Raw genomic sequence first — 20,275 nt, forward strand, 5'->3', positions numbered from 1 at the left:
GTCCCCAAGGGATTGAGGAACAGTGGCTGGGACTGACTCGTACTCTTGCCATTATTAACAAGGGATTGAGCAATTTCCGAATGGATGTCAGTTCTGGGTCCTGTATGTGGATGTATGTCTGGGGACGGGCTCGGAGGACAGGACAGTGGCAGGGACAGTCTGGACTCAACTGTTCCCTTCTGTTTTCTCTCTCACCAGATAATTGATCACCACTCCCGCAACCACTACCCCCGCCCCCAACATAACATCATGCATATATCAGGATTATTTGTAAGAATACTAATTTAAGGGGGAAACCAACGTTTATTCTGCATGAGAGGCAGGTTCCAGCGGTCGCAAACTACATACAAAGTCTGCAGCGCTTCAAGGAGCTGTTCAAGGAGTTTTCATGCACAGTTAGAGATGGTCATCCAATAACGGCATCGCTAGTGACACTCCCATTCAGACGTTTTCAAAACATTTCTTCTGACATGTTCCCTGTGTCAATCAAACAGACTTCCATCATGTTGTGCCCTTTGGAATGCAAACATGTAATTCCCTGGCTTTTTGAGCCTGCCTGGCTTCTGCTGCATCACTCTCAGTGGAGATTCTCACTGAGTGACCATGGTCACCTTTGTACCCAGGGAACAAGTTTCTTGCAAACTTTGTTAGGACAGTGAATGATTAAAGAAACTTTAAAACTGTAAGTAAATAGTTGAACGATGCACGACATCACATTTCACATTGTTTGACAAATAGAAATGGTATTGTGTAAAGGAGAAATTAAAGATGAAGACGTCCTAACTTGACATAGTCGGAAACATCAATGTAATGTCTTGAATTCAGTGTTACTTTTACACCTCAGCATTTCCCTTACCTGATAAAACCTTGAAGGTTTATTAACGTGCTTCAGGAGTGCATCCGAAAGTATGCCAATGCCCAATGGAATTTACGTTGATTTCTCTCCAGATTTTGTTTTTGATTGGAGAAGATTTCTCTGCAAATGCTCTAATGTCTGTGTTGTCAGAAATGACTAAATAAAAACAGTTTATCTGTCGAAAGACCAGCCAGCCGTTCATAGTTGGATGCATTGGTGATATTAATATACTGCATTTTTATGTTCAAGGTAACAATTCGAGTTCTTGTTTGGTCTGATTTTTGTACAATTTGCAATCTTCCAGTATTTGTAGTTCATAATCCCCATTCAGAATAAAAATTACTCAACTCTCTGTAATACCACCAAATTTCTCGATCGAGATGTTTAAATTTTATTTTAAACACTTTAATGCTTTAACATCATGCTGTGGTTTAAAATGTACTTTATGACCTGGTCATTGCCTGTTGTATTCTGTATTGTTTCAGGTACATTTAATGTTATTCACGCACAGTTGCTTACGCCTTTGTGTATTCCGTCAGAAGCTTTGAACTTGAGATTCTGCAGGTAGTTTTGCACCATCTGCACTGTCCGTTCGCGGATTAGGTGTTTTTGTTTTCTTTTATTTGAAAGATTTCCAAGCTGAGCAGGATTCCAAATGTCGAGGAGTTTTTACTCACAGGAGTAAATTCTGAACCATTGCTCTCTGCCCAAACTTGTCAAAACAGCAAACAGACCGCAAAATTATTTTCCTCTGGTGGATTCACGTGATTAATGAGCGACGTCCAGAATCTAATTTCAATGTACCCTGAGTCTGGACAATATGGCTATGGTGCAGAAGCATTCAGCCCATCACGTCTGGTCAGGTATTCAACAAACTCCCCACTGATCTGATTATCCTCAACTCCACGACCCTGCTTTTTTCCAAAATCTATGATTGCTTTAAAGATTATAAAGCTATTTACTTCAGCCTTCAGTATACTTAATAAGCCATCCTCAATATCTTTGGTGATAAGAATTCCAGATTCACTATGCTTAAGAAGAAATTGTTCCTCATCTCTGTCTTAAATAAATGACCAAATATTTTTGCATTACACACTTGGTCCTAAACACTCATGCAATTGGAAGCAATCTTTAGACAGCTGCTCTGTCCAATCTCTGAGTAATCTTGTCGATTTCCATAATGTAACGTATGATACCATGTATTACTTCCATGTTCCAAAAGGCGCAGTCCCAATCTATACATCGTCTCCTCTCCAAAGTCCATCCATAGTTGGTTTCAGACCATTGTACCTGATCTGGAAGGTCAAAGAGTCATAGAGATGTACTGCATGGAAAGAGACACTTTGGTCCAACCCGTCCATGCCGACCAGACATCCCAACCCAATCGAGACCCACCTGCCAGCACTCGGCCCATATCCCTCCAAACCCTGTCTATTCATGTACCCATCCAAATGCCTCTTAAATGTTGCAGCTGTACCAGCCTCCACCACTTCCTCTGGCAGCTCATTCCATACACGTACCACCCACTGCGTGAAGAAATTGCTCTTTTGGTCTCTTTTATATCTTTCCCCTCTCACCCGAAACCTATGCCCTCCAGTTCTTGACTCCCTGACCCCAGAGAAAAGACTTTGCCTATTTATCCTATCCATGCCCCTCATAATTTTGTAAACGCCCAGCCTCCGACGTTCCAGGGAAAACAGCCCCAGCCTGTTCAGCCGCTCCCTGTATCTCAGATCCTCCAACCCTGGCAACATCCTTGTAAATCTTTTCTGAAACCTTTCAAGTTTCATAACATCTTTCCGATAGGAAGGAGACCAGAATTGCACGCAATATTTCAACAGTTGTCTAACCAGTGTCCTGTACAGCCGCAAAATGACCTCCCAACTCCTGTACTCAATACTCTGACCAATAAAGGAAAGTGTATGTGGTAGAAACAACCAGTCAGATGGCTATATGCTGCACAGCGTATTCTTTGTTACTCGCATGCAAGGATAGTCGCTCAGCAGGGTCGGGGGGAAGGAGGGGGACGAGTCTGACACAGGCGGTTGCAGCTACATTTTTAAACACAAACCAGGTTTTCTTATTGTCCAGTTACATTTTGATCATAAGCCTGAGCAGCCCATAGTGTTATGTGCATTAGTCAGGGCTAAATATATGGGTTGGGGAATGGATCTCGGTGGGTTACTCTTCGGAGGGTCGGTGTGGATGTGTTGACCTGAAGGGTCTGTTTCCACATTGTAAATAATCTCATCTAATGTAATCTAACACAATTAACCACGGCATTTCATCATGCTTGTGAATCTTGGGTAGAAGGTGGAACTGGGCAGAATGGGGGTCCCGAACTAAGAGGTTGGAAGCAGTGGTTGAGAGATCCCCTGAGGTGATAATGTTGTGTACGTCTGGGAGATGATGGTTTGTTGATGGGAGGTGAGGTCTTGGTTAAGGGGGCAGCAGGAAGTGCTGTCTTCCTGCTGAAGGAGTTATGACAGAAATGTCGATTCTCCTGATCCTTGGATGCTAACTGACCTACTATGCTTTTCCAGCAAACACTTTCAACTCTGACCTCCTGCAGTCCTCACTTTCTTGTAAATAACTGTACCAAGCTGAGTGAGTAAAAGATGGCACAAACAAAAATGGGCATTGCTGGAAAAGCTCAGTGGGTCTGGTAGCATCAATGCAGAGAAATCAACACTAATACTACATGTCGAGTGACCCATCCTCAGAACAGTAAACAATGTCACCGACTTTTACCGAACGGGAGACCTGGGCCAACCTTTCCAGAATCTGCCCCTTCCCTGGATTCACGTCCTTACTGTTCAATTCTTGCAAGTCAGCAATTTTACCCGGAATGAGAACAGAACTGAAAAAAAAACAGTGGAATGCTCACAATTTACTTCACAGAGGAGGATGTTTCATTCTGAATGAAGCTCAGTCGTCATTCAGAAAGATGAGTTACAGCAGCGACTTTGGTGGGCAGGAATGAGCAGCTTCAGAAACACATTATCCGCCTCCCGCATTAAAGCACGAGTGGAGAGCTGGTGGTCCAGTTTGATTCCAGTCCTCCAGGGTCTCCCATTGGAGAAAGGTGAAGCGGATCACGCGGCACGTGCACGTGTGCCATTCCCACTGCCCGCTGTGCGGCGATAGATCACTCTCAAAGGCACAGGGTTTTGTCGTCTGTCTCAGCACCATGATGCGATGGGAGCCGAATCTTCAACTTTGTGAGACAATGATGGAAATTTGATAAGTTGTGCGAAGATACCTTGATGTAGCCGAAAGAAGTTGTCATCTGATTTGCCTGTTACAGCCCGCTGTTCTTGACAAGAGACTCTGTTAAATTCAGGGCCTAAAACTTCAGGGCCTAAATTGCTGTAAACAGCTCTGCATGTCAGTTAGCGTCTGTGGGAATGGGAGGATCACTCGACCTGAATATACCAACTGGGCATCTGAATCATTTGTACAAACCAAACAATCTGTGGATGCTTGAAATCAGAAACAAAAACAGAAATTGTTGGTAAAGCTCAGCAGGTCTGGTAGCATCTGTGGAGAGAAATCTTTGTTAATGCTTCAGATTGAGTGGCCTTTCCTCAGGAAAATGTTGGTTCATGTTGTTATCAAGCTGGGTAGAATTAACAGGATTTGAAAAGCAGAGTTGGAAAAGAGGAAACGTGCTCTTTTAAGCTCAGAGTTCAGCAGAAAAGGGAGTCGGTGAGCAGTGAGGAAGACAGAATGTTCTAAAATAGAAATATGTAACTGTTGGCTCCGTTAGTGGATACCTGAGATTCGCTGCTCTTTTAATGACAAGTCGAAATTGACCAATTAATTTGAACCAAACACTCAGCCATTCAAAGCCAACCGAACTTGAAAACTGACGGTGTTTATTGATTGTTAGAACACGGAGGGTGAATCTTGCTGTTAGTTGAACCAACACCCAGAAAAGGACACCTCGCCTCACAATCTCTTAAAATATGAGTGACAGAGAACTCATAAATTGCACGATTTAAAGAAAATAATGCCAATTTACTTTTTAACTCGAAACATGAACATTAAACAACAACTATTCACAACTCTAAGCCCCTCTTCCTCTGCTTATTACCTGCCTCCAATGTGGTAACAGTATGCTGTTCCAGTAAGACACATATTAAATCAGGTTGTAAGTTTGCTTGCTGAGCTGGTAGATTTGTTCTCAGACCTTTCGTCACCATGCTAGGTGACACTATCAGTGATCCTCAAGTGAAACTCTGCTGCTCTGTCCCACTTGCCATTTGTGTATCTTAGTCTGTTGTGATGGGTGGATTAATTCCGGTTCTTTTTTTGGGAGTTTGGTAAATGGGGCCCAAACCGATATGTTTGTTTCTGGAGTTCCGGTTTCAATGCCAGGCATCTAGAAACTCCTGAGCATGTCTTTCTTTAGTCTGTAACAGGGTGGATGTCTTGTCCCAGTCGAACTGATGTCCCTCTTCGTCTGTTTCCTGCCCGTCTGCACAACAAAATGTTTCTGCAGTCCTTGCCGATTCCCACACAACAGAATGAAACAAGAAGACTCTAGACACCCTGCCATACATTGAAGGCATCTTGGAGATGTTGACCAGACTACTCGAGTCCCTCGGTATAATGCTCGCCCACAAATCTACCACCACAATGAAGCAGTGTTTGATTAATTAACGTATCCTACACCAACAACCAGCAGAGCGAGTGTCATATAAAAATACCCTTCAAGGACTGCAAATAACATTATGTTGGACAGACGGGCAAGAAACTAGCCACCACATGAGTCAAGATTAGAGCGGTGCTCGAAAGGCACAGCAGGTCTGGCAGCATCCGAGGAGCAGGAAAATCAAAGGTTCAGGCAAAAGCCCTTCATTAGGAATGAGGCAGGGACCCTCCGGGGTGGAGAGATAAATGGGAAGGGGGTGGGGCTGGGGAGAATGTAGCTACCAAAAGACATGACCAACTATCACCCGTATCCACTCACACAGACAAAGAGGGACACCAATTTGACTGGGACAATACAACCACCGTGGGACAGGATAAAGAAAGGCTTGCAAGGAAATTCCTATAGACCTGGCATTGAAACCGAAACTCCATTAACAAACATATCGATTTGGACCCCAATTAGCAACCTCGCAGAAAAAGAACAGGAAGTGATACCACCCATCACGGCAGACCAAGATACAAAAACAGCAATTTGGAGAGAACACCAGCGCTTCACTGGAGGCTCACTAGCACAGTGACGAAATATCTAAGAACAAATCCACCAGCTCAGTGGACAAATTTAATACCTGATCCACAACCTGAGATACTAATCTTCTTCAAACACTTATTAAAGTTACGCAAACCTAGTTTCAAAACCACACAGCCACTGTCATCTTCTGTAACTTCAAGCCGCTGAATTACCTGGGCCATCTTTCGTTTTACTGTAAGTATGTTTTGAATGACAAGGTACCCTTGATAGAGTATTTCCTAATTTCTTGGGACTGTCCCGATGGCAATTGCTGTCTCTCCAATTTTCAATATGCCTGCATTTTCATACTCCCAACAACAGATCATCTCTTTGATTCCATGTTGGCAAAATAATAAATTCAAATTCGATTGGGTTTTAGTAATTTAAACTGATTATTAAATCCAAATCGTTATCAAAACAGCAACCAATACTAAGGTATCCATTTGGAGAAAGTGGAGACTGCAGATGCTGGAGATCAGAGTCGAAAATTGTGATGCTGGAAAAGCTCAGCAGTTCAGGGATAATAAAGGCCGATGCCCTAAAGATCGACTCTCCTGCTCCTCAGATGCTGACTGACATGCTGTGCTTTTTCACTGCCTCACTTTTCAACTCAGACATCCATTTTGCAGCCAAATATTGCTTATTTTCAATTTTCCAGTACACTCTGGGACTGCCATTTCGTCATATATACAGGTGTTTGCAAGCCCTAAGTTCAGAGTAGTGTTCGCTCTTTTGTAAAGGCACAGTACACGCCTTCAACTTCATAGCAAGACTGAAAGCAATCATGTTGTAAGAATCTGGTGCATCATCAAGAACATATTAAAAAACAGGATTTATGAAAATCAGAGACAGAGCTAACTGCCTCTCTGACATGAAAAGCTATGAAAGAAATCTCTAAGAAGACTCCATCTATTTAAAGGGTGCAAGGAATTTGATCACTAACAATAATCTTCGTAAAAAGTAAGAAGACTGCCCAGGAGAAGACAGCAGATTCGGGGAAAGAATGAAGGCTTAAGGAAGGCGATAAGGCATTAAACGATTAATTGCATTTAAAGATTAATGTGGACATTAAAAGATTATTTGCAAGTTACCATTGCCTATTGCTGTGATCCTGGAGCAGCATATTCATAGAATTGCGCTTATCTCAGGGATAGTGGATAGCTAGGGTAAACAGTGTTCGCTTTGTTAATAGTTTTGATAATGTTCACTGTTAGAGCTAAATAAGTAAATTGTAATCTTTTCTTCATGCAAAGGATATCATGGATCTTCTTACATTCACACATTTTTAAAAGATTGACAAATTTAAAGATGGAGTAAAACCTTGTGACGTCCCATAAGGAGGTGAAGCGTATTTAAGAAAATAGAATATAGTATAGCGCAGTACAAACCCTTTGACCTCTAGGATGTTTTTATCGAAGATCATACTAACCAACATAGCTGTCACAGTACTATCTTCCATGTGCCTGTCCAAGAGTCTCTTGACTGTCCCTAATGTTCTGACTACAACCACTGCTGGAGTACATTCCTAACGCCCACCAGTCTCTGAGTAAAAAACTTACCTCTGACATCTCCCCTAAACATTTCTCCAATCACATTAAAATTATAACCCCTCCTGGTAGACATTTCCACTGTGGGAAAAAAAAATCTCTGACTATCCACTCAAAGCCTTTCAATATAATGCACACCTCTATCAAATCACAATAGACAATAGACAATAGGTGCAGGAGTAGGCCATTCAGCCCTTCGAGCCTGCACCGCCATTCAATATGATCATGGCTGATCATTCCTAATCAGTATCCTGTTCCTGCCTTATCTCCATAACCCTTGATTCCACTTTATTTGAGAGCTCTATCCAACTCTTTCTTAAATGAATCCAGAGACTGGGCCTCCACTGCCCTCTGGGGCAGAGCATTCCAAACAGCCACCACTCTCTGGGTGAAGAAGTTTCTCCTCATCTCTGTCCTAAATGGTCGACCCCATATTTTTAAGCTGTGTCCTCTGGTTCAGCACTCACCCATCAGCGGAAATATGTTTCCTGCTGCCAGAGTGTCCAATCCTTTCATAATCGTATACGTCTCAATCAGATCCCCTCTCAGTCTTCTAAACTCAAGGGTATACAAGCCCAGTCACTTCAGTCTTTCAGTGGATTGAAAATTGGTTGGCTGATAGGAAACAAAGGGTTTGAAAACCCTTTGAAAAAAGGTTTGAAAAACCTTCCATCCTTCTTCACTCCGAGCCCCCTCAACCATTCTTCATAAGAAAGAACCCCTAGTCCAGGCACCATTCTGGTAAATCTTCTCTGCACCCTCTCTAAAGCTTCCACATCCTTGCTATAATGAGGCGACCAGAAGTGAACATAATATTCCAAGTGTGGTCTAACCAGGGCTCTATAGAGTCATAGAGTCATAGAGTACAGCATGGAAAATGACCCGTCGGTCCAACCCATTCATACCGACCAGATATCCCAACCCAATCAAAGGGAAGGGATGGGGGCAGGTAAAGACTGGGGTTGGGGAATTGAGGGGTGAGGGAAGTTCGTGGCGCTGGAGAAGGAAGCAGGGCTAAGGAGGGGGCAAAGCTTGGCGAAGAGGCCGGGCAAGGGCAGGATGCGGGGGTGTGCTCGGGTCAGGGTTTTCTGGGTTGGGATGTGTGTTAGCGAAGGGCGTCAGGGTGCGGGAGTTACCTGCCCCACCACCATTCGATTCATGTGGATGGAGTGTTTTTGCTGTTTATGGTCGCTGTGCGGGTGGATCGCGTGGGACGTACTGATAATCCTTAATCACATCCTAGGAATATACACTCTCATCCACTTATGCATGAAATCAACCATACATTGCTTTTCACCTGAGCCAAAGAGAAATCTATAAATCGACCCTTGTCTCCATCTCTTCCTCCATGCCCGACCTTCCGTGCTGAAATCCAGTTTGTTCCAGACTCTGCTTCTCACCAGAGGAGGCATTTGACTTATTGAGAATCCAAATCGACTGAATGGAAGAATCATACTTATATAATCCAAGTAGTTGCCATGAAATGACAAAAGAAGGGAATAAGAAAGTCTATCGCCTTAAAACTTTTGAACATTTAGACTAAAATTAAAAATCACACAACACCAGGTTATAGTCCAATAGGTTTATTTGGAAGCACTAGCGTTCGGAGCGCTAACTAGTTGTGACTAAAATGTAATGCAGAATTACCGAACACATTTACTGAACGAGAAAATAGCCAGGCAATAAGGCTTAGAAAAACGGGGGAACTCAGGAATGCAGAAGATCGGGACATCTGGGCTCACGCAGTGATAACAGGATGCTGTAAGGGAATTCTGAATATGTGTCTTAGTATCAATGAATCTGTGTGAACAGGACACCAAGTGATAACATTCACAGCCGTTCCCTTGTGTCATTAATGAATGTTTGATTCTGACTCTGAAACGAAACTCAGTCCTTTCAAAAATCTTGTAAATAAGGGTCAGAACCTGTCAATTATAAGGGATTCTTATTATCCGTTGCAATCGGGGCAGACACAGTGAGAAAAACATATGTGCTGTTACAAGACCCTGACATGAGAGTTCAAAACGACACGAGAGAGAGAGCGAGAAAACATTTTAGCGCTGACACTATTGAAGCCAATAGAAAATTAACTCTTAGTGCTTACCTGCTATGGATTGAATTTAATTGCATTTTGGGACTTTATGATGGTAATGGGTAGCCATTACTGGTTATTAAGTACAAACTCTGTAAAAGGTAATCTTAATGAAGCTTTAACTTACTTGCTGTTCTTGCAGACCACTCTACAGACCTAACAGACTGTCCCAATCTTATGTCTTCTTTGAATTTGAATCACAACCCTGAAAAGAAAGCACATTTATTTAGAAGACTAATGGGTTAATTTAAATGCAACCTCAGGTAAAGAATGATTCAGTTTTAAAAAGCAAGAGTTTGCAACTAGTTTTTAAAAAATCCCAAGCCTAACATTGAAGAGGTTCTGGCACAAATCTGTAAGGAAGGCATTTGGAGAAAAAAAGATTGCCCTTCTTGCTAAGGGGCTATTTTGTAAAATACTTGTACCTGCCATGGACTCTCTGCCGCACCGCACGCTGCCCTCGAATCGGCTGTGGAGGGGACGAGACTGTCACACACCTCCTTCTGGAATGTGTTGACGCAAAGCAAGTCTGGAGAAGAATTCAATAGTGTTTGTCGAGGTTCGTCCCAAGCAGCTCCGTGACGCGGGACTCCGTGCTCTACGGCCTGTTCCCCGAGACGCACAGTGCGACTAACATCAAATGTGCCTGGAGGATCATCAACTCGATCAAAGACGCTCTTTGATCTGTCCGAAACCTGTTGATCTTCCAGCTGAAGGAGTTGACCCCGACGGCGTGTTGCGCACTGGCACATTCCAAGGTCCAGGACTACGTGTTGAGGAACACGCTGAAGCTTGGGGCAGCTGCCGCCAAGGCGTGGTGGGGAAAGACCACCGTGAAAAGTCTGCCTGCCAAAGAAGATAGGGGGGCCACTCAGTAAGTGCGCTTCGCTAACGCCTCAGGTAAACATATGGATATATGGATGGTAAACGTACAGACCTTTATATACAAATCATTAATTCCGATCTCTTTTTGCAAAGAAATGGAATGTTTACGTATGTACGGCATGGCCAATTGTACAGATCATCAAAATATTTTATGAATGAAGTATATTTTTGAAATTAAGAAAAAAGTATCTGACATGGGAGCTGTGCAAGTTTACCTTATGAATCTCCAATTAGCGCAGACTAGTACCTCTTTATGAGACGAGTTTATCTTGCTAGCAGATGCCTAACTTCGCTGGGTATGTTTGTCTCACCTGATGAATGGCTTAGGGCCTGTACGAGTGATTCGTCAAGCGTATACAGACCTGTCAATTATATTTTCTTCCTTACGAATTATTGTCTTTCTCTGTTGTCTGTCGAATTAAGAACATGCAATGTTTTTGTAAACTTTCATACAAAGGAAGCAACTTTGTATCAGTACATCAGAGTAGCCTGATGGGGTACTTGAAGAGCTGGTACCCTACTCTCCTAGGTTATTTGAACTCAGTTAACTTAGCTTAGAGGTGTAAGAGTTTTGTTGCAACAGCGATAGTCTTTGTCAAAAAGGGGATGACTAAAATTAAACTAAACTGTCTATAAGAGTTTTTTTTTATTACAGACATCCAAAGAGTACGAACTCCAGGACGAACCGAGAGAGGGTCTTTATAGATCTGAGTCCACAAGAGATTCCCTGGGGCCAATCAAAACTCTACTTTAAAAGACTCTTGCTAATTATGCCAACTGGTCCTAAGTGCTAGGCCATAGGCTTTTCATTCATGCAAATTCTTTTTATTAATTACTAAGAGCTCAGCCCAGGCCTTTTGGCCATCTTTACCTGTTGTGATTGTTCCAGTGATGACTAGGAGCTAGGCCTCACGCTTCAGTCTCTCCAGATTCTTGACACCCCAGCCCATCCAATGGGTGATGATGTAGTAGCATTTGACATGCGCCCCCAGTGTGCACTGCCCGAGGATGGGACGGAGAGTTCCTGGTGCTGTGATGGTTCACTGCAGCTGATGGTGGAGGTGGTGCCGGATCTTGTTCAGCTCCCCCCTCTCACCCAGGACACGGTGCAGAAGGGCAGCCAAAGGACGACAGGGGGCACGATGCTGACACGGGTGATGAGCGGGCTCCCAACCATCCGTGTCATTGTCAGGGCTGGGCGTGTGGGTAGCTGGAGGTGGGCATCTGGGGACCCTGAAGGGCCGTTAGAGACTCCTGCTGCTCCGTCCGCTGGGAAGGAAGGATGATGGGTCTCAGGGCTGGGGAGGCTGCCCTCACCCGTGGCACCGTCGTGGCCCACCATGACAATTAGGCCATGTCGAGGCCTCAATCATAGACCCAGGTGATTGGTGAAGCAATTCCAAAATGGAGCCTGAGCGTCAATTTTCCTGCACTGAGCTACTCAATCAGCCTGCGCTCGGATTGGCTCAGGCAGCACTAGGACTGTTATACAGTCTGGTCCTATATTTCCCGGGATTAAATCTCCACGTTATATCACTGAAAGTTGCCACCCAGGTTGATACTGTTGTTACAAAGGCATACGGTGTGTTAGGTTTTCATTGGTAGAAGGATTGAGTTCCAGAGCCGCATTGTCATGCTGCAATTACGCAAAATGCCAGTGCGGCTGCACTTGTAATATTGTGTACAGTTCTGGTTGCCAAATTTCGGGAAGGATGTGGAAGCATTGGAAAAAGGTGCAGAGGAGATTTCCCAGGGTGTTACTTGGTCTGGAAGGAAGGTCTTATGAGGAAAGGCTGAGAGACCTAGGTCTGTTCACATTGGAAAGGAGAAGGCTAAGAGGGGATTTGATAGAGATACACAAGATGATCGAGTATTAGATAGGGTAAACAGTGAAAGTCTTTTTTAAGCTAATGACGTCAGCTTGTACGAGAGGGCATAACTACAAATTGAGGGGAGGTACATTTAAGACAGATGTCAGAGACAGGTTCTTTACGCAGAGAGTGGTAAGAGCGTCGAATGTCCTGCTTGCCAATGTAGTTAACTCTGCCACATTGGGGAGATTTAACCAATCCTTGTATAAACACATGGATTATTTTGGGGTGGTGTAGGGGGATGAGCTGAGAATAATTCACAGGTCGGCGCAACATTGAGGGCCAAAGGGCCTGTTCTGCACTGTATTGTTCTATGTTTTATTTTCTAAGTCCATTGGTGTGAAATTGGCTAAACCAGCTCGAATCCCTTGAGATATCCTGGGCCGAAGTTTTCCTTCATTGTGGAGATATTGGCTAGCTGACTAACTCAGCACTCAGTTTGAGATGCAACCTGGACCTGCATCATGGCCCGGGGGGGAGTGAGATGTGGTTCATTTCATCCACCACCATGAATCACATTGGCTGGCGTGGCCTATTATACAGCTTTAGCTTTTATTTCCCTGCTCTGGGTGCATGGTTAGTGGAGATGATCACTCATCTGACACCGGGAATGAAATTGGCTAATCCAGCGCTCAGCCCAAGATTCAACCTGGGCTACATAACCCTGATCTGTGGGGTTCAACTCGCCCTCGATCAACAGTAAATCCCTGGCTCAGGATTTGGATCCGAGGGCGAAATTTTCCCACACTGTGCTTCTCGATTCATCCCAGATCATCGAGCGAGAGATCAGTGTAGGAATCTGCCCCAGAATAGAGCCTGGGACTCTCCTGCTCTGTGTGCACCTGCATCTTGCTGGGAGGGTGAGGAATCTTGGTTTCACATTATTATATCAGATCAACTAACACTCGGCCCAAAACGAAGCCCAAGTTTATGTTTCCTTACATTGTGGGTTTTGGTCAGTTCCAGGAGAAAAAGTCAGGAAAACTGGCGGATGAGTATATTGATCTGGGATACCTGGTCTACATCAAAGCAGAGGATCAGTCTGTTTATTTCCAAGTATTACTGAGTTTTGCTGCTTTTGTTTAGGAATGAGATTGGTAATCTCTGCAGCATTAAGGCAAAATGGAAGCTGGAACTTCCGTGCAAGGCACAACATGTTTGTGGGGCCTATCAGTCCCAGATCTGGTGAAGGATCAGCAAGCACAGGCCTGAGACTGAGCCTGCTCCTAAATCTCCCGGTCTGGGTCTCCAGAAGTCCCGCATTGGGTGGAATTATTAAATTCAGTGCTATACTTGTAATGGAGCGTGAGGCATAAGTTTCTCTGCATGGGGCTTCAAACTTCCAACATTAAATCATAGAATCCTTTTGGGTGGAAACAGATCCTTCGGCCTAAAAAGTCTACACTGATTCTCTAACAGTATCTCACCCAGACCCATGCCCGTCACCTCTTGCTCTATATTTAATCTGACTAATGCACCTGACCCGCTCGTCCCTGAACTCTATGAGCAGTTCACCTACTCTCCATATCTTTGGACTGGGGAGGAACCGGAGGAATCCCACGCAAGACACATGCAAATTCCACACAGACAGTCACCTGAAGCTGGAATCGAACCTGGCTTCCTGGCGCCTTGAAGGCAGCAGTCCAACCACCGTGCCACCTTACCACTGAGCCGTCATGCCACATGGGGCCGAATTGTTAAATTCAGAACTAGGTCCAAGGTCGAGGCAGAGGCCCACATTTCCCAACATGGGGCTCGAACATCCCACACTGGGTGAAATTGGGAAAATCAGTGCTAGGCCGTGGATGGAGAAATGCGAGTTGTTCCTGCGCATCTCAAGATGGGAGGAGGATTTAGTTCCTGGCCAAACAATAATTCCAGGAATAATATAAATGATTAAGGGCAGAGATTAATCGCTTAAAACCCTGGAATAATAAAGGTGAAAGCACAATGCTGTACGACAGGCCACCCAACAGCCAGCGGGAGACAGAGGAGAGAACATGTCGACAGGTCTTGGAAACATTAGCAGGGTTGCTGTTTTGAGTGATTTTCATTTCCCGTATATTGACTGGGACTCATTATGTGCTTGGGGCTTGGATGGTGCAGATTTTGTAAGGATCATTCAAGAGGGATTCTTGACACGATATGTAAACAGTCCGACCAGGGAAGGGATTATATGGGACCTAGTTCTGAGATATGAGCCCGGCCAGGTGAGTGAAGTTTCAGTGAGGGGGCTCTTCGGGAGTAGTGACCATAATACCGTGAGTTTTAAGAAGCTTAAGGATTATCAGCCCTCAGGTGAAGGCCTAAGATTAGGTGAATAGGAACTGCAACAAGGCAGGAGCTGGAGAGTTATGATCGGAGGGTGCTGTTTGAGTGTAAATCTACATCAGACATGTGGGAGCATTTCAAACAGCAGTTGATAATAGTTCAGGAGCAGCACGTTCCTGGGTGAATGAGGGATGCATATCGCACGATACGTGAACCTCAGGTGACCAGGGATGTTAAGACAATGGCCAGAAAGAGAAAGAAAGCCTTCCTCAGTTTGAATTTGGAGATGCCAGTGTTGGACAGTGGTGTATAAACTTAAAAATCACACAATAGTCCAACAGGTTTAATTGGTAGCATGAGCTTTCTGCGCACTGCTCCTTCATCAGCTAGTTGTGGAATATAAGATCGTAGGACACAGATTTTATAGCAAAAGTTTACAGCGTGATGTAACTGGACTTATGTATTGAAGGAGACCTGCATTGTCAAATCTCTCATCTTTTCGAATGGGCATGTTGGTGTCTGTTCTTTCATATGTAAATTAAAGAACTTTCTTAAAGTTACATTCTCAAGTGAACTTTAACCCTCGGTGCCATGTTGGCTCAGATAATGCATTGAAGGTGGGAGGTGTCCTGCGTGAGGCTGTCTGTGCCCCAGTGTTCATACTGATTGTAACCTAAAAAAAGGGATTTACAGAATCTTACATGGGTTTAACTGTTTTTGAGCAAAATAAAAGGTAATTCCTCCAGGACAAATTCACCCCACAAACTTATATGTGTGTGTGTGCATGTGGGTGTGGGAGTGGGTGGAGAGGGGTTATGAGTGTCTGTGAGAGAGTGCGTGTATGTGTATGTGTGTGCGTGAGTGTACCGGGGTATAAGTCAGAGAGACCGTGCTTGTGTGAGCGTGGGAGTACATGTGTGAGCTTATAAGAGAGGGTATGCGTGAGTGAATGGGTCTGCAGGCGTGCGTGTTTGTCTTTAGTAGTGTCTGTCTGTGATAGTGTGTGTGTGATTGTGTGTGTGTATGTATGTGTGTGCGTGTGTGTGCGTGTGTGTGTGTGTATAGTGCAGTGGGGTCACCTGTCGGGTGAAATAAACCCAAGTTCCCGGTTGAGGCCATTTCCCTGAATATGTGTCAGGTAATAATGTGACTCGGCCACCATTGTCTCTTTCTTACAAGTCAAGGCAGGCAAGGATGCCCTGAGACATGGTACATTGGTGAGACCAAGCAGAGGCTACGGCAATGGATGAATGGGCACCACACAGCAATCAACAGACAGGAGTGTTCCCTTCCAGTCGGAGAATACTTCAGCGGTCTGGGACATTCGATCACAGACCTTCGGGTGACCATCCTCAAAGGCAGACTTCGGGACAGGCAACAATGAAACGTGGGTGAGCACAGGCTTACAGCCAAGTTCAGTCCCAATGGAGATGGCCTTAACTGGAACCTTGGATTTATGTCACACTACAGGTGACCCCACTACACACTACACACACACACACACACACACACACACACACACACACACACACACGTTTGTGGGGTGAACTTGCACTTGCAGAATTACATTTTATTTTGCTCAAAACGGCTTAAATCCATGTAAGATTCTGTAGATATCTTTTTTAGATTAGTGTCAGTCTGAAAACTGGGGCACAGACAGCCTCACAGGTGGATCCTCACATCTTCAATGTATTATCTGGGCCAACATGACAAGGTTCGTTTGAGAATATAACTTCAAGAAAGTTCTGGGATTTTCATATGAAAGAACTGAAACCAACATGTCCATTCTAAAAGATGACAGACTTAACAAACAATCTAAGTCTTATTCAATAAATAATTTCAGTTAAATCACAGTGCAAACTTTTGCAATAAATTCTTTGTCTTTCAATCTTATTCTCCACAATAACCTGATGAAGGAGCAGTGCGCAGAAAACTTTTGCTTCCAAATAAACCTGGTGTTGTGTGATTTTTCACTTCTAAGGTTTAGGAGGATGGGAAATGCCAAAGCCCTCGAAGCAAAGAAGGAAAGTAGGAAAGAACTTATACAAGGAATTAAAAGGGCTTAAATGGGTCATGAAAATTAATTAGCAAACAGGATTAAGGAGAATCCCAAGGCCTTTTCTTTTAAAAAAAAAGCAAGGACGCAACCAGGGAAAGAGTTCACCCACTCAAGGACAAAGGAATGAAATTATGTGTAGAGTCAGAAGAGGTAGGTGAGGCCCAAACGAATAATTTATGTCGGTACACACCAAGGAGAACGAATTGGTGGATGATGATCTCAGGGAGGGGAATGGGGAATTTCTCAGCGAAGTTACTGTTAAAAAGGAAGAGCTGTTTTGCATTTTAAAACATATTAAAGTAGACAAAATCCCAGGTCCTGATGGGATCTGTCCCAGAATATTGAGGGAGGCAAGAGAACAAATTACTGGAGTATTGACAGACATCGTTTTATCATCTTTGGCCATAGGTGATGTCCCAAAGGACTGGTGAATAACTGACGGCCTATACAGGCAGTTAATACATGTGATATTTCATAAATTCTATTTTGGAAATATAACTAGTCTGACACAAGGTTGGGATACATGCAGACTCTGACCTGACACCTTTGATGCATTGTCTGAGCTGAGATGTCACCATTTGTTACAAAACCTAAAGTTATCTCGATAAGGTGGCTAAAAGAAGTTCTGGGATTTACATATTAATGAACTGAAACTTGCAAACCATTCTAAAACATGAAAGACTTAGCAATCCAGGTTTGTACAATGTTTTATGACATTTTATAAATTCTGTGTCTTATGATCTTTTACTCCACAACCACCTGATGAAGGAGCATCGCTCTGAAAGCTAGTGCTTCCTAATAAACCTGTTGGAGTATAATTTGGTGTTGTGTGATTTTTAACATTGTCCACCCTAGTCCAAAACTAGCTATTCACATCGTCCCACCATGTAAGAAGGACCTCAAGGATAAACCAGGAAATTACAGCCTATGTGTCTCACATCGATGGGAGGCGAATTATTGGGAAAGATTCTCTGGGACACGGTCTACATGTATTTCGAAACAACCAAACTGGATAGTGATAGACATCATGGTTTTGTGCAGGGGAGGTCATGCAACACAAAATCGATCGGGTTTTTTGAGGAGGTAACGAAGATGATTGATGAGGGGAACGCAGTTGATGTTGTCCACATGGACTTCAGTAAAGCCTTTGACAAGGTCCCTCATGGTAGATTGTCATAAAGGGGAAGTCACATTGTTTTAGGGGAGAGCTGACAAGGCACATATAGAACTGCCACAGTCATGGGAGACAGAAGGTAGCTGTGGAAGTTACTTTTCAGAATGGATGATCGTGACCTTATAGAGGTTTATATAACAATGAGGGGCATGGATAGGATAAATAGACAAAGTTTTTTTACTCTGGAGTCGGAGAGTATAGAACTAGAGGGCACACGTTTAGGGTGAGAGGGGAAAAGTGTAAAAGAGATCTCAGGGGCAACTTTTCACACAGAAGGTGGCGCGTATGTGGAATGAGCTGCCAGAGGAAGTGGTGGAGGCTGGTTCGTGACAGAATTTAAAAGGCATCTGGATGGGTTAACGAATAAGAAGTGTTTGGAGGGATATGGCAGAAGTGGGTATTGCAAATGCTGGAGATTTGAGTCAAGATTAGAGCGATGTTGTGTTTTTCCAGCACCACTCTAATCTTGGAGAGATAGTGGCCGGGTGCTGATAGGTGAGACGAGATCGGGTTGGGATATCAGGTCAGCATCGACAATTTGGACCGAAGGGTCTGTTTCTGTGCTGCACATTTCTATGACTCTATGATCAGTGGTGTTCCATCGGGATCAGTGCTGGGACCACAGTTATTCGTGATCAAGATAAATAATTTGGAGGGAAATGTAACTGATCTGTTTAGTAAGTTTGCAGATGATACAAAGGTCAGTGGAGTTGCGGATAGTGGGGAGGATAGTCAGAAGATGCAGCAGGATATTTATCAGTTGGAGACATGGGCAGAAAAATGGCAGGTGACGTTTAATCTTCCAAATGTGATATGATGTATCTTGTAAGGCCACGTACAGGTGGAAATTATCCAGTGAATGTCAGAACGCTTAACAGTATTGACATGCAGGGATGTCTGGGTGTGAAGTTCTACAGATCATTGAAGGTAGCAGTGCAGGTAGATAAGGCAGTAAAAAAAGGCTTATAGCGTGTTGACTTTAGTGCAAGACGCAGTGAGTATAAGGGTCAGGAAATTATGCTGTAGCTTTATAGAACATTAGTTCGGCCACACGTGGAATGATGCTCCCGATTCTGGTCACCACACTACCAGGATGTGGATCCTTTGGAGAGGGTGCACTAAAGGTTTACCAGGATGTTGCCGAGTGTGGAAGATTGTAGCTTTGAAGATAGGTTGTCTCAAGTGGGTTTGTTTTCACTCGTTCATAGGAGGTTCAGGGACGATCTCAGAGAAATTTCCAGGATTGTGAATGGCGTGGATAGAGTGGAAAGTATGAGGCTTTTTCCCAGGGCAGAACGGTCAATTACTCGGGGACGCAGGTTCAAGGTGTGATGAGGGGAAGTTCAAAAAGAGATGCTCAAGACGAGGTTTTGACACCAGGGGTGGGGAGTGGAACACATTGCCAGAGGGGGTGATGGAAGCACTTTTATGAAACAACAAGCACCTGGGTTAACACATAACTAGGAAGGGAGTGGAGGGATACTGATCCGGTAAGTGAAGACAGCTTTAGTAAGGAAGAGCAAAATGTGGCGGTGCAGGCTTGAAGGGCCTGTTCTTGTTCTATGTTGTTCTTTGAGATGTAATAAGATTGAGGTCAAGAAGAGAGATGGCTTCATTAGCTAATCCGACTGACAGATTGTAAGATCTCCCAAGGGTCTCATTCATTGAGTCCATATTTGACATTTGCCAAAACATAAACAACATTCATAGTGAATTGCACTGTCATTTCCCTCTTCTGGAAACAGACGTCATGCTGCATTACATAAAATGTCCTGGTCTAGGACTGGGGATCACAGTGCATTAAATACATTATCCTTTCCCCACTCTGCGACTGGGGCCATGGTGCATTAGATACACTGTCCATACTCTGGGACCGGGGATCACAATGTGTTAGACACACTGTCCTTCTCCCGCTCAGGGACCGGGGTCACGGTCCATTAGAAATACTGTCCTTTCCCCTCTCTGGCACCACTGTATGAGGACGGCTAATGAAACAGAAAAAGTGACAGATGGTGGCATTGCTGCAGATAGATCATTTTACCCAACGGGGAATATAAAACAGAGAGAACAAATAAGGATGGACAGAGCATGTGAGACACAGAAAGAGGTCGTGATCCACAGAGCAGGAGCCAGTGAGAGGACAGTGACAGACTGTGAGACAGAAAGAAAGGGGAGAGAGAGAAAGATAGACAACTATTGAGAGAGAGAGAGAGAGAAGGTCAGAGAGAAAAAGGAAGAGGTACTGTGACAGTGATCAAGACAGTGTTACGAACAGAGGTGAACCCTTCTGTTATTT

The 20,275-nt window shown here is 44.0% G+C and overlaps 1 long non-coding RNA gene across 1 annotated transcript; it reads right to left on the reverse strand.

The window, feature by feature from the left end:
- Positions 1-269: 269 nt before the first annotated feature.
- Positions 270-10,179, reverse strand: LOC122544476. Its single transcript, XR_006310355.1, has 4 exons — positions 10,145-10,179; positions 9,847-9,924; positions 8,925-9,082; positions 270-477 (listed from the first exon to the last, which is right to left on the reverse strand). It is a non-coding gene; the product is annotated as an uncharacterized LOC122544476 (long non-coding RNA).
- Positions 10,180-20,275: the final 10,096 nt, after the last annotated feature.

This window comes from Chiloscyllium plagiosum, chromosome 49 (genome assembly GCF_004010195.1).
Source record: "Chiloscyllium plagiosum isolate BGI_BamShark_2017 chromosome 49, ASM401019v2, whole genome shotgun sequence".
Taxonomy (NCBI): domain Eukaryota; kingdom Metazoa; phylum Chordata; class Chondrichthyes; order Orectolobiformes; family Hemiscylliidae; genus Chiloscyllium; species Chiloscyllium plagiosum.